We start from the raw sequence: 23,486 nt of genomic DNA, 5'->3' as shown, positions 1-23,486 counted from the left end.
CTTTATTATAGCCAACTCAGAGCTTAGACTTGTAGGAAATCATCAAGTTACCAGCACAGCATATATTCTGGGAGTCCCAGAAGAAGAAGAATGAGAGAAAAGGACAGAAAAAATATTTGAAGGAATAATGACTAAAATCTTTCCAAATTCAATAAAAACATTAATTTACACACACCAGAATGTCAGCAAACTGATAGCAGGATAAACCTAAAGAGATCCATACCTAGACACATTATAGTCAAAATACCAAAAGCCAAAGCCAAACAGGGAATCTTGAAAGCAGCAGGAGAGAAGTAACTCATCACCTACAAAGGATCCTCAATAAGATTACTATCTGACTCTCATGTAGGCTAGAAGGCATTAGGATAATGTGTTCAGAAACCTGAAAGAAAAAATTATGAACCCAAAAAACTAAATCCAGCAAAACTATCCTTAAAGAAATGAAAGTAAAATGTAGACAGTTCCAGATAAGCAAAAACTGAGAGAATATCTTGTTAGAAGACCCACTACAAGAAACGCTGAAGGGAGTCCTTCAGGATAAAAGGAAGGGTACTAGACAACAACTTGCATCCACACAAGGAAATAAAGAGCACTGACAAAGGGAACTACATAGGTTAATATAAAAAACAGTATAAATATTTTATATCTGTACCTCTTTTTCTCTCCATTTGATTTTTAAAAGACAACTGCATACAGTAATAATTACAAAACTGTATTGACATGGTTATAATGTATAAAAATGTAATTTTTATTACAATAAAAGTAAAAGAGAGGGAAAATGGAACAGAACTATATTGGAGTAAAGATTTTGTAGGCCAGGTGCAGTGGTTCACGCCTGTAGTCCCAGCACTTTGGGAAGCCGAGGGAGGCAGATCACGAGGTCAGGAGATCGAGAGCATCCTGGCTAACATGGTAAAATCTCATCTCCACTAAAAATACAAAAAATTAGCCAGGCGTAGTGGCAGGTGCCTGTAGTCCCAGCCACTCAGGACGCTGAGGCAGGAGAATGGCATGAACCTGGGAGGCAGAGCTTGCAGTGAGCTGAGATCACACCACTGCACTACAGCCTGGGTGACAGAGTGAGACTCCGTCTCAAAAAAGAAAAAAAGAAAAAAGATTTTGTTTACTATTTTGAAAGTATTTGTATACTATTTTGAAATTATTTGTATTTTGAAATTAAGTTGGCTTTAATCCAAACTAGATTGTTTTAAGTTAAGTTGTATGTTTTAACCCCTAAGGCAATCACTAGAAAAATAACTCAAAAAATATTATAAAAGAAGGGAATTAAAATGGTATACTAGAAAATATCTACTTAGTACAAAAGAAGGCAGTAATAAAGGAATAGAGCATCAGAAAACACATGAAATATAGAAAACAAATAGCAAAATGGCAGAAGTATATCCTACCTTACTGGTAATTACATTAACTGTAAATGGCCTAAAGACTCCAATTGAAAGGGAGAGATTGGACATAAAACCATAATCCAACTACATGCTAATACAGATATTTTAGCTTCAAAGACAAAGAAATTGAAGGTAAAAATATTGGAAAAGGTATGCGATGCAAAGATAAACCAAAAAAGAGCTGGAATGGCTACATTAATATCAACAAAATAGACTTTAAGACAGAAATTATTACTAGGCAAAGAAGGACACTTTAGGCCAGGCACAGTGGCTCATGCCTGTAATCTCAGCACTTTCAGAGGCCAAGGCAGGAGGATCATTTGAGCCCAGAGGTTCAAGACCAGCCTGGGCAACATAGTGAAACCTATCTCTGTTTAAAAAATCATTAGAAAAGAGAAGAACATTTTATAATAACAAGGTGCAATTTATCAGGAAGACATAACAATCAAGCATATACACATCCAACAAAAGGGTTCTATGTGGATTGAAGAAACAAAAGGCAACTCAGTAATAGTTGAGGACTTCAATACCTACTTTCCATAATGACTGAAAATCAGTAAGGAAATAGTGACAGCACTATCAACCAACTAGACCTAACAGACATCTATAGAACACTCCACCCAACAACACAGACTACACTTTCTTCACAAGTGCATATGGAACATTCTTTAGTATAGACCATAGTCCATAAAACAAATTATTATAAAAAAGATAGACAATAACAAGCTTGGTGAGGATGTAAAGAAATTGGAACTCACATATATTGCTGGTGGGAATGTAAAATGGTGCCAGTGACTTTGGATAACAGTTTGGTAGTTCTTCAAAAGGCTAAACACAGAGTCACCGTATGACCCACAAATCCCACTTGTAGGTATATACTTAAGAGAAGTAAAGACATATGTCCATAAAAGTGTCTCTACATGAATATTTATTTCAGCATTACTTATAGTAGGCAAAAAACAGAAGCAACCCAATATATCCAACAATTAATGAATGAATAAACAAAATAGGATATATGTATAAGCATACAATGGAATATTATTTGGCAATAAAATTGAATAAAGTACTGATATATGCCATAACATGGATGAACTTGAAAACATTATGCTAAGTGAAAGAAGCCAGAAACAAAAGACTACCTGTTGTATGGTTTAATTTATATAAAATGTCAGGAGTAGGCAAATCTATTGAGGCAGAAAGTAGATTAGTAGTTGCCAGGTTCTGGGAATGGGAAGTGACTGCTCATGGGTACAAGGTGTTGGAAGTAAAGCTTGGAGTCGCAAAGAAAGCAAGTACTCAAACAAAAGATTTTTCAATAAGGCAAATTTACTTCTTTAGAAGGGTGTTTTTGTAGGACTGGTTGTCACCAGAGTACATCAAACAAAGGAGGGAAAGAGTTTTTATTTTTAATGCAGTTTGTCCCTACTACTGTGTCCTGTTTCTGTTGGCTGGAGTTGGACTGCACAATCTAAACCGAGCCCAACTGACTAACTTGAAAGACAGCTTTGGCAGGAAGAGCCATGACAGCGGGAGGGGTAAATTACAGAGTAAGTAGCAGATGTGGGCTCTGTAGATGAGGACTGGCGGGAGAGTTGTTTACTGGAACCAGGGGCAGGGAGGCACAAAGGATAAGGAAGTTGGACCTTGAAAGTAGAGAACAAAGAAACTAAACAAACTAAACCTTTGAAGAGGAACTTCTCTTGGATCCGACAAAGGTTTCTTTGAGGATGTTTTGCAGAGAGCAGGTAAATGCAAACCTACCCCAGATGAATCCAATTTCTCAGAGAGAAACATTTAATATGGACTTACAAATAGAAGCAATGTCTCAGGCAACTGCGAGACAATGGATCCCCACACCCACCCTCCAGAAAATATTCTTTATATAGTAAGCTTTTTTGATAAAACATTTGTATCTGTCATGCCTCAGACTTTCTTGAGAATACTCATGACCACTGGGGTGGTTAGATAAACATCTTTATGAGGGGTTGAGGGTCTGAGCTACTTGAGCACTTTGGTATGCAGGAGTCAAACATCGGTCATCATGGAAATTTTGCTTCAAGGTGGCATCACTCTTAGCATGCAACAGGTTGTTTTCCTACAAGGGTGGTGAAAATGCTTGACAATTAGATAGTTATCATGGCTGTGCATCTTTGTGAATATGCTAAAAACCACTGAATTGTACACTTTAAAAGGATGGATTTTATGGTATATGAATTATAGTTCAATAAAGCTGTTATAAAAATGAATGATAAAATCCATAGGTGTATGTGAAGCACAGTAATTTATCAGTAAAGATTTAGAATAATGGGTAGAGAAGGGGTACTTGTGTATTTGTTTATCATCTAATCTGGGCCTGTGCTCTTTCTTCATGGTGTCTAGGCATCGGCTGTTCCTAGGAGCCATCACCTCATGGTCTTCATTGTTAAATTTACAGTTTCTGACTAATCTTATACCTCCCACTGAGAAAAAAGCAAGAATGTTGTTATTATGCACAATACCATGGCTCTCAGAAATGTGTTTTTTATTGAAATGGTATAATCTTTTTGCCACTGCAATTCCCTAATACGATGCATTTAAGACTGGTTCCATCCTGACTCATGACCCTGTATCATGTGTCACACCACCTGTGAGTACTGACTTCTAATGACTCTCTCAAAGGTTGTTACTATGTGTCTTTGTTGAGGATGACCACTAATACAAGTCTTTTTTTTTTTTGAGACCGAGTCTCCCTCTGTCGCCCAGGCTGGAGTGCAGTGGCGGGATCTCTGCTCACTTCAAGCTCCACCTCCCGGGTTCAAGCCATTCTCCTGCTTCAGCCTCCCGAGTAGCTGGGACTACAGGCGCCTACCACCCCACCCGGCTAATTTTTTGTATTTTTAGAAGAGACGAGGTTTCACCATGTTAGCCAGGATGGTCTTGATCTCCTGACCTCGTGATCCGCCCTCCTCAGCCTCCCAAAGTGCTGGGATTACAGGCGTGAGCCACCACGCCTGGCCAAATACAAGTCTTAACCAGAGGATACAAAAAAAAAATGTGACCAATCCTTTGTACTATGGTCACATTAAATTCCTCTTTTGGAATTTTGTAGCATAAACATTGAACAACAGGCCGGGCGCGGTGGCTCAAGCCTGTAATCCCAGCACTTTGGGAGGCCGAGGCGGGTGGATCACGAGGTCAGGAGATCGAGACTATCCTGGCTAATATGGTGAAACCCCGTCTCTACTAAAAATACAAAAAACTAGCCGGGCGTGGTGGTGGGCGCCTGTAGTCTCAGCTACTTGGGAGGCTGAGGCGGGAGAATGGCGTGAACCCGGGAGGCAGAGCTTACAGTGAGCCGAGATCACGCCACTGCACTCCAGCCTGGGAGACACAGCGAGACTCCGTCTCAAAAAAAAAACAAAAAAAAAAACAAACAAAAAAAACATTGAACAACACATTTTACAACCATGTCTTCTTTTGACTTCTTTAGGGACTTAAGAATATGATTTTTTCCAATGTTGACTGCCCTCTGGTCTTTCGCACACTGCCAGCTGCAGAGAAGATAGATGAGGGAAACACAGGTGGAGGGATAAGGGCAGTCTCTTGTCTGGGATGGCTTAAGACTAATCTAGAAGAACACGATGTCACCACTTCAGCTGAAATCAAGAGAGGACATCAATCAGAAGGGCCTGTTGGCACTGTGGAGCAATGATGTCTAAAGACCTTGGAGGGGATGATTCAGCTTCCCCAGGCAACTGCCTGACATGTGGCACAGAGCATGGATGCGGGGTGGGAGTGCATGTGCACCCCTATTGCCTTTGGGTACTGTCAACTGAAGGTGGCACCATGATTGGAACACAGATGGATGAGAGCTGATGCATGGCCGCCCCCCACAGTTTAAGCCCAAGGATGGGTAGTGGATTTCTGATAGCCTAGAGTTATGAACTCATCTTGTGTCTGACAAGACTGTCACCAAAAGTGTGGTAACACCACTTTGGCAGCCCAATCTTTTGGAATCCTATGAAAGAAATACTGCAGAAGCCAGCAGAAGCAATCCACTTGCCAAGTTGCCCTCCCGGAACCAGGGTCCACCCATGAGAGCCTACGACAACGACATCAGCCCTTGTGCTCCTTGGGGCATCTGGTCAATCTCCTGTGTGGGATAGAGGCTCTGGGAATACCCCAAAGGCGAGAAGCAGAGAAGAGGGCCTATGCCCTTCCTTGTCCAGGCTTGGAGTGCCTCACCTGGATGATACTGCTAGCCCCAACAGGTCCCAGACATCAGAGAGGAAGTGTGGTCTCCCTGAGGTTTGGGGCCCAGGACAGGGGTTCTGCTTGCTCTCATCTAAAAGCAGTACTGTTCCTAGGTTTACTACTCACTACTAACTACCTTATTTTGTGCTTCTTGGTTTAAAAATTCCAGAGAAAATGGTTGTCTTAGCTGATCAGTTTTGCTCTGAGCCAATGGTATTCAACGCATGGCCTGTGGACCTCTAGTGGGTCTCCAAGACTCTCTCAGGGGTCTGTACAGTTAAAACTATTTTTTTTTGTGATAATATTAAGATGTCATTTGCTTTTTTCACTATGTTGACACTTTCAATGATGGTACAAAAGCTATGCTGAATAAAACTGCTGGCACCTTGGCACAAATCAAAGCAAGGCCACCAACCATTCTAATAGTTGTATTTTTTTTTTTAACCGTCGTGCACTTGAAGTAAAAAAAGAGTCCTTGATGAAGCAGTAAAGATTATTAATTTTATTAAATTGTGCCTCTTGAGTACATGTTTTATTAAAGTCTGTGTGAAGGGTGTGTATAGCATTTCCGCTGTACACTACAGTACAATGGGAGTATCTTCAAAAAGCACTTACATGACTGAATTGCAAGCTGAACTAGCTACTTTTTCCTTTTTTTGAGACAGAATCTCACTTTGTTGCCTAGGCTGGCGTGCAGTGGCATGATCTCGGCTCACTGCAACCTCCGCCTCCCGGGTTCAAGAGCTTCTCCTGCTTCAGCCTTCTGAGTAGCTGGGATTACAAGTGTCCACCACCATACCCGGCTAATTTTTTTTTTGTATTTTTAGTAGAGATGGGGTTCCACTATGTTGGCCAGACTGGTCTTGAACTCCCAACTTCAGGTGATCTGCCCACCTCAGCCTCCCAAAGTGCTGGGATTACAGGTGTGAGCCATAGCGCCCAGCCCCACTTTTTTCATAAACTTCATATTACTCGTGCGAACAATTGACAGAAAAACTATGGTTATTCAGATTTGATATTTAGCAGACATTTTCTTGAAAATGATTGGCGTGAACCTGCCACCTCAAGGAAAACAACTGATGGTGTTGACGATGAAATGTGATGTTACAAGTGAACCACAAGGATACACAATGAACTGGAGAGATTTCTAGGTTTTTTTTTTTTTTTATATGGAGTCTCGCTCTGTTGCGCCCAGGCTGGAGTGCTGTGGCGCAATCTCGGCTCACTGCAAGCTCCGCCTCCCGGGTTCACGCCATTCTCCTGCCTCAGCTTCCCGAGTAGCTGGGACTACAGGCGCCTGCCACCAAGCCTGGCTAGTTTTTTGTATTTTTAGTAGAGATGGAGTTTCACCGTGTTAGCCAGCATGGTCTCGATCTCCTGACCTCGTGATCCACCTGCCTCGGCCTCCCATCGTGCCAGGATTACAGGCATGAGCCACCATGTCCGGCCGGAGAGATTTCTGGTTCTTTTTTTTTTTGAGACGGAGTGTCGCTCTGTTGCCCAGGCTGGAGTGCAGTGGCGCGATCTCGGCTCACTGCAAGCTCCGCCTCCCGGGTTCACGCCATTCTCCTGCCTCAGCCTCCCGAGTAGCTGGGACTACAGGCGCCCACAACCGCGCCCGGCTAATTTTTTGTGTTTTTAGTAGAGACGGGGTTTCACCGTGGTCTCGATCTCCTGACCTTGTGATCCGCCCGCCTCGGCCTCCCAAAGTGCTGGGATTACAGGCGTGAGCCACCGCGCCCGGCGAGATTTCTGGTTCTTAAGACTCTTCTGATGAGATTGGTGGTGATATTAATCAGTGTGATGTTTGAAATATTCTATAATAAAATGTGTCATTTGAAAAGTCTACATAATTCAGTAAACCGTTTTTTTTTGTTTTTGTTTTTGTTTTTTTTTTGAGACAGAGTCTCGCTCTGTCATCCAGGCTGGAGTGCAGTGGCACAATCTCGGCTCACTACAACCTCCTCTGCCCCCTGGGCTCAAGCGATTCTCCTGCCTCAGCCTCCTGGGTAGCTGGGACTACAGGTATGCACCACCACACCCAGCTAATTTTTGTATTTTTAGGAGAGACAAGGTTTCACCATGTTGACCAGGCTGGTGTCAAACTCCTGACTTCAAATGATCTTCCTGGCAGTGAGCCACTGTGCCCAGCCAGGAACCGATATTTTCTAAATGACCAAGACATGGATGGTACATCATTGTTCAACAGTGAAGGATCCAGTTAAAGTCTGGGATACACCAGTAGATTTTAATATAATAGAGTATACAAAATTTGCCAATATGGTTTCTGGTACCCCATTTAGGAATCTACCCCTTGTCAAGTCTTGATGTAGTATCAAAGAAGAACAGCCACGATTATCTGAGATGGCTATTCAAGTTACTCCCACCTTTTCCAACTATATATCTGTGTGAGGCTGGATTTTCTTCATGTGTCAACCCAAACAACATATAATGGATTGAATGCAGAAGCAGATATAAGAATCTGGCTGTCTTCTATTAAGCCAGGCACTAAGCAAATTTGCAAAACAGTGTATTCTTCTCACTAAAATATTTGTTTTGAAAAATTTAGTTGTCTGTCATAAAAATATGTTGTTTATGGGCCAGGCGCGGTAACTCATGCCTGTAATCCAAGCACTTTGGGAGGCCAAGGTGGGCGGATCACGAGGTCAGGAGTTCGAGACCAGCCTGGCCAACATAGTGAAACCCCGTCTCTACTAAAAATGCAAAAACTCAGCTGGGTGTGGTGGCAGGCACCTGTAATCCGAGCTACTCGGGAGGCTGAGGTGGGAGTATTGCTTGAATCTGGGCGGCAGAGGTTGCAGTGAGCCGAGATCCTGCCATTGCACTCCAGCCCTGGGCGACAATGTGAGACTCTGTCTAAAAAAAAAAAAAAAGTTTATGTTAGGATATAATAGGTTTTCTATTTATTTTTAAATGAACTCCTGAATGAATGTTTTTAGAGTTAAAAATATGGTAACGTTGATCGATATGTGGTGTTGTATAAAACATATGTTTAATATTAGTAGATATAAGCCCACATAAACAAAAGTTTTCTGTAGTTCTCAGCAATTTTTTTTTTTTTTTTTTTTTTTTTTTTTTTTTTTGTTGAGACGGAGTCTCGCTGTGTCTCCCAGGCTGGAGTGCAGTGGCGTGATCTCGGCTCACTGCAAGCTCCGCCTCCCGGGTTCACGCCATTCTCCGGCCTCAGCCTCCCAAGTAGCTGAGACTACAGGCGCCCGCCACCACGCCCGGCTAGTTTTTTGTATTTTTAGTAGAGACGAGGTTTCACCATGTTAGCCAGGATAGTCTCGATCTCCTGACCTCGTGATCCACCTGCCTCGGCCTCCCAAAGTGCTGGGATTACAGGCTTGAGCCACCGCGCCCGGCCAGTTCTCAGCAATTTTTAAGCATATAAAGATGTTCTGAGCCCCCAGAATTTGAGCACTGTTGCTCTATGCCATGCTAGAAAGCCTGGGGATTGGTTGCCCTCGGTCAGGTACCCCCTATTATGAAATCAGCTGTAAGATCTGGTGGGTAGGTCTAGGGTAAAGGCATGGCCATGACTACCCATTCCTCAGGTCAAGGTGAGGCAGCCATCCCTTAGAAGGAGCTGTAGGAGCAGCAGGTGCCATGACCAAATGGCCAAATGGCGGGCACACTGGTGGAGTTTGGCTCATCCTTTAGATGCTCACAGACTCCAGGAAGCTGGTGTTCTCTTGGGCTAATGTGGCTATGCCCTCGACCTTGCTAAACTTCAAAGCCTTGTGATTTGGTTTGGCTCTGCATCCCTCCCAAATCTCATTTTAAATGGTAATCCCCACGTGTCGAGGGACAGAAATGATTGGATTATGGGAGTGGTTTCTCCCATCCTGTTCTCATGATAGCGAGTGAGTTCTCATGAGATCTGATGGTTTCACAAATGTCTGGCATTTCCCCTGCTTGTGCTTCTCTGTCCTGTTGCCATGGGAAGAAGGTCCTTGCATCCTCTTCTGCCATGATTGTAAGTTTCCTGAGGCTTCCCCAGCCATGCGGAACTGTGAGTCAATTAAACCTCTTTCCTTTGTAAATTACCCAGTCTCAGGTAGTATCTTTACAGCAGTGTGAGAATGGACTAATACACCTTGACACCTTAGAGGTTCGGTTAGAATGTCCTGTTCGTGGATGTGTCTTTAGCATGAGAGTATAAGTTCCTCGATGAGAAAGACTCATTCATATTTATGACTCCAAGTTGTAGTATAGGGGCAAAGAAACACATGACCCCTGCCCTCCTGGAGCTTATAGTCTGATGAGGAAGACTTAAACATAATATTGCATGAATAATTATATAATTACAAACTATGGAGTAGAAGTATAGGGTACCCATGAGAGAATAAAACAGCAGAACTAAATGTAGATTAGGGTGATCAGGGAAGGCCTTTGCTAATGTGAATTTTAAGCAGACTTGAAGGACAGCGGGAGCTAGCTAGGCAAGGAATGAGCATGGGCACACAGGTATCAGTGTTCTCTTGTAGACACAAGGGCCAGAGTGTGCTGAGGGACTTGGGATGTTTGAGGACTGTGATTGGCAAGGAGGGGTAAGACTGTAGTGTATCCTGGGAGAAGGTTCAAGCGGTGGTGGTCAGGGGCGAGATCATGAAAGGTCTTAGAGCCATGTAAGGGACTTGTGATATTTCTTTTTTTCTTAGTACCATTGGAAAGTTTTAAGCAGAGGAATCGTGTGATCAGATTTGGTTTGGGTGGCTCTGGCTACAGTGTGGAGGATAGACTGAAAGGGAACAGTGTGGGAGCTGAGACACTAGTGAGTGATCCACTTGAGAGGTAGATGATGGTGGCCCAGGCTAGTGTCATGGCAGTGAAGGAGAGAAGTGGATGGCTTGTAAGGTATTTTGGAGATAAAATATTCTGGGCTTGGTGAAAGAATGAATAGAGGAGAGGCAAGGGAAAGGAAGATGCCAAAAATGTATCCTGGCTTTGTAGCTTGAGCACCTGGAGACTGGGAGTGCCCTTTTTCAAAGAGGAAGATTGTGGGAAGGGTGGAACCGAAGGAAGAGCAAGCCTTTCCATCTGGACTTGCTGGGTGTGAGGAGCTTTCATTATGGAAGCCAGCCTCAGAAAAAGGACTGGAACTCAGGCTCTGGGAGCTGGAATGGGTGAGGCTGAAATGTTCCTCGTGTGGGGTGGGCACTGCCTGAGGACACACTGGTGGTCTGTACCCTGTGTAGAACTGTGTGGGCTGTTTCTTCACACGGACTGAGTTTCTTTGGAAATTTATTTGTATCATCCAGCATGGTGATGGCTTGGGAGAGGCTGGCAGTTGAGGCTGGGCTCCACTACCTCCTTCTTCTAGGCTGACCACACTCCTCTTGGAGACTCTGGGAATCCTGGAAGGTGACATCTGAGACCCAAGGGAGAGAAGGGAGCATGGATAGACACGCTTCATAGCCCTATAACAATGCTAAAAATAATCAGACTGTGCCCAGTTCCGTATTCCAAGTCATGTGTAGAAGTCAGGTAGACTCTGTAGCATATACCAGACTGTGTTTTTCAGAAATCCCAACCAAATCCTAGGTATTACTGCACAAACACCCTGTGCATAAATGCAGGGGAAGACAAATAAGTCTGAAGCTCTGGCAGAGTAGCTGAGACCAATAAAGCAAGGGAGAAACAGCTGGAAAAACATCAAAGTAAAGCCAGTTTTCTTCCAATGAGTTCCAAATGCAGCAATCAAATATGTGGAGGAATGGAGAATTTCTCCTGGGCTGGGTTTGTGATGAAAGGTCCCCTTTGATAGAAGTGTTCTTGTTTAACCCTTTCTACATGTTCCTGTCACTGGGTGAGGTGGCACACAGCTTAAGCTGGTGGTCACAACCCCTATGTCTACACCAGCATAGGCAGCTGGAATTTGGTCACTATTTGTGGCATTGTGCTGTGAACTGCTTTGTGGGAATAATGTAGAGGGGATAAAGAAACTCCAGGCTGGGCCACAAGGAGAATCAGCAGAGGAGGCCGGGAAGCCCCCAGAAGGCTTGTTGAAGAAGGTGAGCCTATTAGAAAAGGGGTGGGGAGTGGGAGGAATGTTGGACAAAATGAGAGGACAAGGACCGACAAAGAAGAGCAGAGAGAGGGATGGGAGATTCCTGATGGGGACCAAAATGCAGGGGGAAATGGATGTCCTGAGCAGCCTTCTGCAGGTCAGAAGGAGAAGTAGAGATGGCAGTTCCCAGGCCTAGGCTCCTCTGGTTGCCAAGTGCTTGGATGGAGGCAAATGAAACTAGAGTGGAGACTGCATATTGAGCTGGCAATTTTGCCAGCAGGGTCACTCAGCAAACCATGGATCTAGAGACCTTTCTTAGCAAGTGATATGGTTTGGATTGTGTCTCCACCCAAATCTCATGTGGAATTGTAATCCCCTATGTTGGAGGAGGGGTCTTGTGGGAGGTAATTGGATCATGGGGACAGACTTCTGCCTTGCTGTTCTCATGAAAGTGAGTTCTCACGAGATTTGGTTGCTTAAAACTGTGTAGCACCGCCCACTTTGCCCTCTCTTCCTCCTGCTCTGGCCACATAAGACGTGCCAGGTTCCCCTTCTCTTTCCACCATGATAGTAAGTTTCCTGAGGCCTCCCCAGAAGCAAAAGCCTGTACAGCCTGTGGAATCATGAGCCAATTAAACCTCTTTTCTTAATAAATTATCCAGTCTCAAGTAGTTCTTCATAGCACTGCGGGAATGCACTAATATAGCAAGTATCCCCAAATGCCTCTGCCAATCTGCCATTTCTCAACTCAGTGACTCTCCCATACCTGTAGCTTTAAGTCTAACCTTCATTCATCCATCTATTTACTCATTAATTAATTTAAAACACATTTATTGAATGCATTTTATACAACGGGCACATGGTGGGTACAAGGGTTACAATGCTGTAGTCAGTCTCAAAGTGTGGTCCCTGGACCAGCTACATCAGCATCATTTGGTGTACTAGCTATCTGCAGCTATATAACAAATCACCCAAAAACTTAGTGGCCTAAAATAACAGTAACCATTTATTGTGTCTCATAGTTTCTGTAGATTCTAGGTTAGGGTCTACCATGAAGTAGCAGTCACAAATTGGCTGAGGCTGCAGTCATTTTCACATTTGATAGGGACTGGAGGATCTGTTTCCAAGGTAGGTCATTACCCGGCTGACAAACTGGGGTTGGTTGTCAGTGGGAAGCTTTAGTTTCTCCCATGTGACCTCTCCACAAGGCTGCTTGAGTATCCTTTCAACATGGCAGCTGGCTTCCCCCATAATAAACAATCCAAGAGAATAAGTTGAAAGCTGCAATGTCTTTTATAAGCTATTCTTCAAAGTCATACACCATCACTTCCACAATGCCCTGTTGGTCACATAAGTAAACCCTATTCAAGGTAGGAGGAAACTCCACAGGAATATGAATATCAGAAAACAGGAATCACCAGGGCCAACTGTGAGATCTGGAATTTGTTAGAGATGCAAATTTGCAGACTTACCTGAAGACCTACTAAATCAGAAACTCTGGGGGTGGGGGCCTATAACTGGAGTTTTCACAAGCTTTCCCTGTGATTCTGATGCACACTAAGGTTTGAGACCATTGCAGTGATGTGTGAAGCGATCTCTGCTTTCCAGCTGCCCATAGCCTGGCTTTTAAGTTACTAAGAAGTTATGACACAATGCTGTAGCAAGCACATGGGAAGGTGTCAGGGAAAGTTTCTTAGCCTGGAATTTAAGGTCTGTCCTAACCTGAGCTGCTCTGATCCATTTGTTTTCATTTTTTTCCGACTTGGGTCCCCTGCTATAGTCTGATCATTCTCCTGTCCCCACAGAGCGAGGGAATAAACACCTTGTAGGTGAGTGAGCTGCTAATGGCTGTGACAGCATCTGGCATGGTCCTACCATATAACAGTTGCTCAATAAATGCTTCCTCCTTTCCATTTCCTTTGCTCCAGATTTTACATTTGGAAGACTCAGCTCCAGACTCCTTTACCTAACCAAATTCTAACCTTTCTTCAAGGTTCAATGCAGGGCCCCAGTTCCATGAAGCATTTGACTTCATCTCCCCTGGTCTCTCCCTTCCCCTCTCTGAATCTCTGAGCATTAAGAGTTTGACTCATACAACCTAGCCTGTGATTCTTTTGATGCATTCTGCCTTGCATTTTTTTCTCTAAGATTTTCCATTTGTGACGATCTTTCAGGCTCTTGTAACTGTGTGAAATTGCCTTGTTTATCATTCTCTATCACCATCACCTATGATGCATCCCCTACCTCCACCGCCTCCTCCCTGTGAAAGAACAGCCTCCAGTAGAACCTTTAAGTTGAATTGTTTTAGGTAGTGAGCTCCTACCATGCACATGGCCCCAAGTTAGGTCCTGGAATAACAGAGTTCCCTTTTATATTCTATTACCCTTGAAGCATCCACAGCTCAGGAAAGGCAGCTCCTGTGGTTGAAAGAGTGTGAGACCCCAGGTGAAAGACCTGTAGGATGCTTGGCTTTTCCAGCTCCCAGCTGGGTCATCCCAGGCAATTCTCCTTCACTGATTCAAACTTCAGTTTTCTCGTCTATGAAATGGTGCTCCCAGCTGCCAACATCTGAAGGGTCATAGATTCCTAAGTAAAGAACAGGTGTGAGATGGAATTAAACTAGAGAATTGCAGGTGGAAATAAAATGGTAGTATTTAAGAGTTTTTGGTCACTTAACACATTTATTAAATGTTTAGTATGCATCAGGACCTGTATCAGACCCTGGTTAGAAAATGGTGAAAGAGGTCCCTTTGTTATCACTTGAGATTTTGCAACAGTTATCAGAAAGAACTAAGCAGAGTTAGGCAGATGCCTTTGATAAGGGGGCGGAGACTGTGTGTGGGAGAGGACTGTGTGTGGGCGGAGACTGTACGTGGCCAGGACTGTGTGAGGGGGCAAAAAGAGGGACAGGGACCCTGAGGAGGTGCAGGGTAGGGTCTAGAGTCAAATGGTGCTTGTTCACAAGTAGTTCCCTAGGTTCTTCAACTTCCTTTCTTCACCCCATTGAGGGCCCCAGTCACTTGCTGCAGCACATAGTTGACCTGTAACTTGGAGGGTGTGAGGAGGAAGAGCTTTTAAAAAAAGGGGAGGTGTGGTCTCTGTGGATTCCTCTGAGTTTGGTTTCACTGGAAGAGGCCCCTTGGAGAGCCTTGCCCAGTGGCCAGTATCTCTCCCCTAAGGCAATTCTTCAAGCCCCATGCTCCTGTTTTTTTTTTTTTTTTTTTTTTTTTTTTTGAGACAGAGTGTCACTCTGTCGCTGAGGCTGGAGTACAGTAGCACAGTGTCGGCTCACTGCAACCTCCATCTCCTGGGTTCAAGTAATTCTCCTGCCTCAGCCTCCCAAGTAGCTGGGATTACAGGTGCCCACCACCACGCCTGGCTAGTTTTTATATTTTTAGTAGAGACAGGGTTTCACCATGTTGGCCAAGCTGGTCTCAAACTCCTGACCTCAGGTGCTCCACCCACCTCGGCCTCCCAAAGTACTGGGATTACAGGCGTGAGCCATCGTGCCTGGCCTTTTTTTTTTTTTTTTTTTTTAATGTGGCAGCTGAACTGTGACTCACTTAAATATTCCTCAGATTGTTTTCATTTTTAAAAGCAGTTGTCAGTTCTAACTGTCTCTAGCATGAATTCCCCTGTCCAGCTGGCTTAATTGCAGACATCAACATGCTTGACAACATTGTTTCGTTTAAAAAGCCAGCCTAGAGACGGTGATTGTGGGGGCTGAAGAAGAGCTGCTTTGACTGGCGTCTGCTGGAGGGTGGCCATGCTCCAGTGGCTGGCTTCTAATAAGGGACTGTACTTGGCCCTCTTTTGCTACATGATGCTCTTCCAGTCCCTCTCGCCTGATTGGGAAGAAAGCAGTCATCTGCTGGCCTCTGATGAATTTGTGTTCAGAGACGATGATAGCCGGATGTAGTGGAAGGATCATTGAAATGGAGCCAGGAGACCATGCTTTGTTGGAGCCCTGTCACTAACTAGCTGGTATCCATGGCCAAGTCACAGAGCGTCTTTGGACCTTGTGTCCTCATCTGTTAGAAGAGGGGGAAGGATGACGGTGATTCCTCAAGTCCCTTCCTGCCTTATGGTCCAACCTTGTTTCATGCCCTGTGAGTTTATGGATTCTGGCCAGCTACTTCTCAACACCTCTCTCTTTCCTCATCACACGCTGGAATTTCTTTGCATGCCATTTTTCCTCCAGACAGGAATTCAGTATTTATTGTGCAAAAGATAAGAGATGAATGTTGTAATACTACGAATACCTGGCAGCCTACATGTAACACTTTACGTTCTGTACCTAAGAAAAGTTCAAAGGAAACACTAGAAAGGCAATCTCCGGGGGGTGTCCAGTCTTAGATTTCATACCTAGGCTACATTTGGGTCTGTGTCAGTGCCCATGCTTAAATTGCCATCTCTACAGCCCAGTGTTCCTAAATAAGGCTATGATCTCCTACATTAATTATTATTGAAATGGTTCACACTGGTTTATCCTTGGTCATTTGCCAAATAGCTAACAGCACCTATCACGTGCAAAACTCTATGGCAGATAGTGTAGGCAACAATAAGGACAGAACACTCTTCCCTGGGGACATAATTTTATAGAATGTGTATTTTATGCACTGATTGTACAAGGGGATAATCTCATGTTTTGAGCATCTTAAGATCTTAGCACATTGCTTTCAAAATAACAGCAATAACAAATTTTTAAATTAATGCAAAACTATGTGCTAGACCCCGTACTAAGCAGTGTAGGTGTTTTATCATTTGGTCTGCACAATAACCCTATTCTGTGATGTGGAAACTGAGGCCCAGAGACTTCAAGGTAACTTGTCAAAGTCATGTAAATGTTAATGACAGAATAGAGACTCAAACCAGGTCTGCCTGTCTCTCAAACTCATGTTTATCTCGTGAATGGTCTGCTTTGTGTAAAGTTGACAATCCATAAATATTGGTTGAGTAATTGAGTAAGTGAACAGTGAGTGCTTGAAAGAATGAATAAATAGAATTTTGGCTCGAGGGAGCTGTATGCTGCGCCCTTTACCCTGCTGAATGGGGCCCAGGCCCTATAGCTGGGTATGGTCCTCGGGTCCTTTTTGTTCTTGTCTGATCTTGCCTTGTAAAGGATCCAACCTCACCCCCAGCACACCTTCACCCGTGTCTACCTTTGAATTTGAGTGGAGCCTCTGCTTTGAGTCAACCAGGTAATTTCTTTTCATTTTGCCTCCCCCGACCACTCACCTCCACCCCAGGCCTCCTTCCACCTCAGCTATCACACAGTCCATTTCCTGGCCTGAGATCCTGAGATATTCTGGGAGACACTCAGAATAATTTGCTTATCTTCTTTCCAGATTCCCAGAATGGAGACCAGGCAGAGGAGCAGGGAGACATCTGATTTGTTGCTGCTCTCAGCCTCCTCTCAGCACCCTTGTCTACCACGCAGGGGTTCTGCCAAGCTGAGCTGAACCAGCTGCCCACTTGAAAGAGACCCAGGAGCTGGGAGGCTCTGGCCAGTGGTAGTAGCTCTGTCAATGGGACCTCCAAATTCATAACCACAGGAGTGGAGAAGCCCTGCTTGATGCCCTCTGGTGTCAGCTCCTGAAGGTTCTGAGGGGAGGGATGCCTCGGTGTACTGACCAGGAAGTCTGTAAACTCACTCCAGACCATACAGGGAAAGGGAGGTGCCACAGGTTTGCTTTGTCTGCCCTTCCTGACTGGTGCTACCTTTGTATTCACGTCAGGAATCCATTTGGATTATGATGTCTTTGGCCTCCCTGCAAATCTCAACCCTGCCTCAAGAAAGGGTGAAAATGTCATTCCTACTGAAGTGGAGATGTCAAGGCCATCTAGAGATGGGATGAAGGGAGGGAGGGGAAGAGGGAGTGGAGTGTGCAGGCCAGTCTGAGGCAAGATGCTGTGGGGGTGGGGAGGAGCTGGCCTGCAGATTGCACGTTGACCCCAGCAAGGCTGACCCTCAATGCCAACTGAGGGAGAGAAGGGCAGGTAGGAATCAGGTTTATTGAGAGCTTACTACTGTGTGCCAGGGGTGTTACCAGGCAGTTGGGTTGACTACTCCCGTCCTACAGATGAGGAAGCTGAATCTCGAGAGGCTAAGTGACCATATGCTCACAGCAAGTGCTGGAACCTGAATCTGCAGCCAGGTGTGTGTGACCTCAAAGCCCACGCACCTCCCGCAGGAGCGGTGTTTCCCACCTGGCCCTTTTCACGCCAATGCGGCGTGGACCCCTCTCTTCCCTCCTGCTTCCTGGCTGCCTCGCTGCAGTTGGCTCAGATTGCTGCTGCTAGTGCTGGACAGTGAAGCCCATGCTCGTGTGCATGTTTGTGTGTGCATGCATGCGTGTGCACATGTGTGTGCCTATGTGTGCTCACACACAGCACACACATACAGTGGGGAAGTGCAGAGAGGAGGAAGAAGGCTTATCATTCTCGGATCTGTGGCAGAGACTGCGGAGATGCCCCCTTCCTCCTCACTACCGGCTCCTGTTTCTGCCCAAGCTCTTTTCTCTCCCCTGAGCTCAGACTCCTTGGACAGCCTTCCCTAGGCTGCCTCAGGGCTTCGAGGGTGGGGGATGCTACTGTGTTACTGGCTTTAGTCTCTCCCTGCCGGGGGCAATTGCAGAAGACTCACATGTGGTGCACTATCAAACTAACCTTATTTTCCTCAATTCCCTCTTCTTTATGAAAAGCTTTAGGGGAAAAAAAGGTTCTTCCGGAAAATTACACCCTGCATCTTCCTTTCTGCTACTCCTAGGAAGTCATTTAAGATGGAAATTAGAGCCCATTATTGCACATTTAATTACCCACCAAATGAATGGCATATTTAATAGAAACGGCAAAATCCTCCAACATGTGTAAGATTTCTAGTTCATGCATCTCCAGACGTGTTGCAAAATAATTCATTAACTAGAGACATGTGGTTGCTGGGGCTGCCTCAGGGGAAAAGCAGAGCCAGAAACTGGGGCCAAGGATGTGTGAGGTGATTAGCCCCCTGGGACTGAGGTAATACAGACTTTGCTCCTAATGCGCTCTGAGGTGGAGGTTGCTCTCCTCATGAGGGGCAGGGCGTGGAGGCCGGTACTGGGGGCACAGGGTCTTGAGTAGGCTGGTCCTTGGCTGAGTGGGGAGAAGAGGGAGAGGCTGGTGCATCTCCAGCCCTTCTTCCTACCACAGGTTCCTGTATCACCTGTGAGCACCAGGACGGATGTAGGAGAACTTCAGAAATGGCAGGGACAAGGGGACAATTTCTGAGGCAGTTACCGTGGAGGAGATAAGTCTATCACCCCCTCTCTCTGACCGGTGCTGTAGCTATGTCCTTTCGGCTTTGACTCCAGGCTGCTGTTACATTTTGGGAGTTTGTTCATTTACTCAGCCAGCCAACATTTATGGAACATCTGCTATTTGTGGAAAATCTGCTTGTTAATTGAACCGTGCAACCAATCAACCTTCTTACTTAATACCTGTTATTCTTTTTCTCATTCACTCATTTGTTTTAAGCAACGAACTAACCAGACAGCATGTATTGAATACCTACTGATTCACGTATTCGTGCAAACCAGCAGCATTTACAAAGTACCTACATTTGACCACCCATCCACTTATCCCTTCACTCACCCACCCACCCAGATATTCACTGAATTCTAAATGACTATGCATTGAGGCTATCAACAAATATATACTGAGCACCAATCAATATCAAGAATTGTGTATACACTAGGGAAGCAAAGGCTAAGACACAGGTCTTGCCTTTTTAGGAGCTTAAAGTGTTATTATTAATAGCTAACATTTATTCAGCATTTAATATATATGGCAGCACCATGCTAAGAGCTTTACACATATAAACTCATTTCCTATGGTGAGTGAAATGAAGAAACAGGCATAGGCATTTCTCAATGTTGCACAGCTTTTGAGTGATATAGAGTCTCAGGGTTTGAACTCAGGCAGACGGGCTGCAGAGTGTGCACTCCTAACCAGGACACTCACTGCCTGGGTGGGAAAGGGGTAGGGGGACAGAGACACATTTACAGTCCTCTGGTAGAAGAAAGGGGGAGATAAATGGCTATGCTTGGAGGAACTAGGGGAGTTGGCATTTGAGCTGGATCTTAGAGAAGGCACAGGAGTCTGTGAGCCAGGGAAAGGAGGTGGAGGTGTCCTAAGCCAACACAAACGTTGGGAATTGGCTGGGCAATGGAAGGACATAAAATACATGGTTTCTATCCTCAAGGAGCTTTCAATCTCATAGAGGAGGTTGTTTTAATTTAATTTAGGAGAGCTAAATAACTAAACATGAGGCCAAAGTACATAAGAAAGCGGCAGCCTTTTATTGCAAATATGCATACACTCTCCGGCGAAGTTCTCGGAGAGAACTCAGGTGTGGGGCCAGGGAAGTCGCACTGGCCTCTGCCTGCAGCGGACTTTTATGCATTGGTACTGGAAGGGGGAGGGCAGTGGGCGGGATAAGGGCGTGATAGGGGTGTCTCCGTAGGCGTCGCCGGGTAAGTTTCGATTTCTTCGGATTGACGTCACCTGGCGCATGCTCGGTTGTCCTGCACTTTCCCGGCCGCGGGAAAGTTGGTGATGAAGAACCCGGAAGCAATGGGGACTGTGCCGTCTTCTTCACCTTCCTCCATTTTGGTCCCTTCTCTGGTAATACATGGATACAAATGACTTCACCACAGGGAAAGGTGGGGACGGATGGCAGGTGTAAGGTGGGCCTTGGTGAATCATACAAGTGGTACAAATGCGATCTCTAGAGGGGGGCCGAGGGATAGGAGGATCTTTCTCAGTTGGAGGTTATTAGAGATGCCCTCACAGACAGACCTTGAATTGAGGCTGAGAAGGTTCTCCTAAGAGAAAAGGGGCTGGGGAGAGCATACCGGCAGGTGGAATGGCAGAAGACTCAATGGGCCAGGAAACACGTGGTGCTGACTGACTACCATTGCAGCCACAGTTGTGTTAGCAGTGAGTGGAAAGGAGAGTGTGGAAGGATGGTGCGGATTATAAAGGGGCTTGAACCTTCAGTTATGGAGATTAGACTTTATTTAGAAGGCAGTGGAGAGTCTCTGGGAGCTTTGGAGAAGGGGAGAGTGCTAATTATTCTGTTTGTCCCCTTGTGTTTATGTGCCGGGAGAATGAGCCCCACAAGTCGCACGCTGTTTTGCTGGCCAGCTCCTGGTTCGGCTCAGTCAATGGGGGCCTGGCAGCAGCTTGGAGTGTGGGCAGAGACAGAGGTCAAAAGACCTCTTTCCTGCTGGTAATGGCTGAGTGTCACCAGAAATCTGTATTTTAGCAATCACTCCAGGTAATTTCAATATTCAGGCAGGTCTAGAATCATTGATCTGTGCTGTTTACAAATCACCTTTTCATTCAATCTTGTAACCCATAACGATATTCTTATCTCTATTTTATGGTTGAGAAAAGTAAGGCTCAAAAGAGTTGTGACATATCCAAAGTCACGAAATTTTAAGCAGAATAGCTAGGATTAAAATCAACATTTCTGACTCTATATTCAGCTTCTTGGGGGAAACTCTGGGTCAGGAAGTCTAGTTAGAAGGCCTTTGTAATAATTGAGGCATCATGCTATCCTCTCTGACTTGCTTCCTCTAATCTTTGCATTGCCAAGTATTGCCGATTTACTCTCTGATGCCGTATACATATGTACACGCACACACATACACACACATAATTTTTTTGAGATAGGGTCTCACTCTGTCACCCAGGTTGGAGTGCAGTGGCATGATCATGACTCACTGCAGCCTCTACCTCCCAGTCTCATGCAATTCTCTCATCTCAGCCTCCCAAGTAGCTGGGACTACAGGTGTGCACCACCACACTTGGCTAATTTTTGTATATTTTTTAGGGATGAGGTCCCATTATGTTGCCCAAGCTGTCTCAAACTCCTGGGCTCAAGTGATCCTCCCGCATTGGCCTCCCAAAGTACTGGGATTACAGGGAAGAGCCACCGAGCTGGGCCATGATGCCCATTTTAAATAGCATATGCTCCACACAGCCCTTGTGGGTTCCCCAGCTAATCATCATCTCACAATCCTGAGGCTCCCCGAGCTTTGCATGTGCATGTCTTCTCTTTCCAGTTGTCTCTAAGCCTTTTAAAATAGGCAGTATTGTATAGCAGTTAGTGCATGGCTTCTGGGATCTTTGATCTCCTGGGCTCAAAAATCTCACTGATGCCTTCACTCAAACCTTGCACATTGTCATCAGCTAGCATGGCTTCACTCCTGAAACTCTAGGACATCATCTCACCCATGGCTTTAGTCCATTCCCTACCCAGCTGGGAGTTCTCTGTAACAGATACAATCACCAATCACAGACAACCCTCTCCCTCTATATCACCTTAATGCTCTCCACCTGAACCACCTTAACCCTCTCCACTGACCCACCCTAACCCCCTCCTCATCTCACCCTAACCCTCTCCACCTGAACCACCTTAACCCTCTCCACTGACCCACCCTAACCCCCTCCTCATCTCACCCTAACTCTCTCCACCTGAACCACCTTAACCCTCTCCACTGACCCACCCTAACCCCCTCCTCATCTCACCCGAACCCTCTCCACCTGACCCATCTTAACCCTCTCCACTGACCCACCCTAACCCCCTCCTCATCTCACCCTAACCCTTTCCACCTGACCTACCCTCACCCTCTCCTCATCTCACCCTAACCCTCTCCACCTGAACCACCTTAACCCTCTCCACTGACCCACCCTAACCCCCTCCTCATCTGACCCTAACCGTCTCCACCTGAACCACCTTAACCCTCTCCACTGACCCACCCTAACCCCCTCCTCATCTGACCCTAACCCTCTCCACCTGAACCACCTTAACCCTCTCCACTGACCCACCCTAACCCCCTCCTCATCTCACCCGAACCCTCTCCACCTGAACCACCTTAACCCTCTCCACTGACCCACCCTAACCCCCCTCCTCATCTCACCCGAACCCTCTCCACCTGAACCACCTTAACCCTCTCCACTGACCCACCCTAACCCCCTCCTCATCTCACCCGAACCGTCTCCACCTGAACCACCTTAACCCTCTCCACTGACCCACCCTAACCCCCTCCTCATCTCACCCGAACCCTCTCCACCTGACCTACCCTCACCCTCTCCTCATCTCACCCGAACCCTCTCCACCTGAACCACCTTAACCCTCTCCACTGACCCACCCTAACCCCCTCCTCATCTGACCCTAACTCTCTCCACCTGAACCACCTTAACCCTCTCCACTGACCCACCCTAACCCCCTCCTCATCTGACCCTAACTCTCTCCACCTGAACCACCTTAACCCTCTCCACTGACCCACCCTAACCCCCTCCTCATCTCACCCTAACTCTCTCCACCTGAACCACCTTAACCCTCTCCACTGACCCACCCTAACCCCCTCCTCATCTCACCCGAACCCTTTCCACCTGACCTACCCTCACCCTCTCCTCATCTCACCCGAACCCTCTCCACCTGACCTACCCTCACCCTCTCCTCATCTCACCCTAACCCTCTCCACCTGACCCATCTTAACCCTATCCTCTGTCCTGCCCTAACTCTCTCCACCTGACTCACCTAACCCTCTCCGGTGACCCACCCTAATCCTCTCTTCATCTCACCCTAACCCTCTCCACCTGACCTATCTTAACCCTCTCCACTGACCCACCCTAACCCCCTCCTCATCTCACCCTAACCCTCTCCACCTGACCTATCTTAACACTCTCCACCTGACCCGTCCGAACCCTCTCCACCTGTCTTACCCTAACCTTCTCCCCATCCCACCCTAAACCTCTCCACCTGACTC

The 23,486-nt window shown here is 45.8% G+C and overlaps 1 protein-coding gene across 1 annotated transcript in view; it reads right to left on the bottom strand.

Annotated features, from left to right (window-relative positions):
* Nucleotides 1-23,486, bottom strand: part of REXO2 (RNA exonuclease 2) — a 1,032,599-nt gene that overhangs the window by 792,311 nt on the left and 216,802 nt on the right. The window lies entirely within an intron of this gene.

The sequence above is a fragment of the Macaca thibetana genome, chromosome 14 (assembly GCF_024542745.1).
Source record: "Macaca thibetana thibetana isolate TM-01 chromosome 14, ASM2454274v1, whole genome shotgun sequence".
NCBI lineage: Eukaryota > Metazoa > Chordata > Mammalia > Primates > Cercopithecidae > Macaca > Macaca thibetana.
This window is presented reverse-complemented; position numbering and strand designations above follow the sequence as displayed.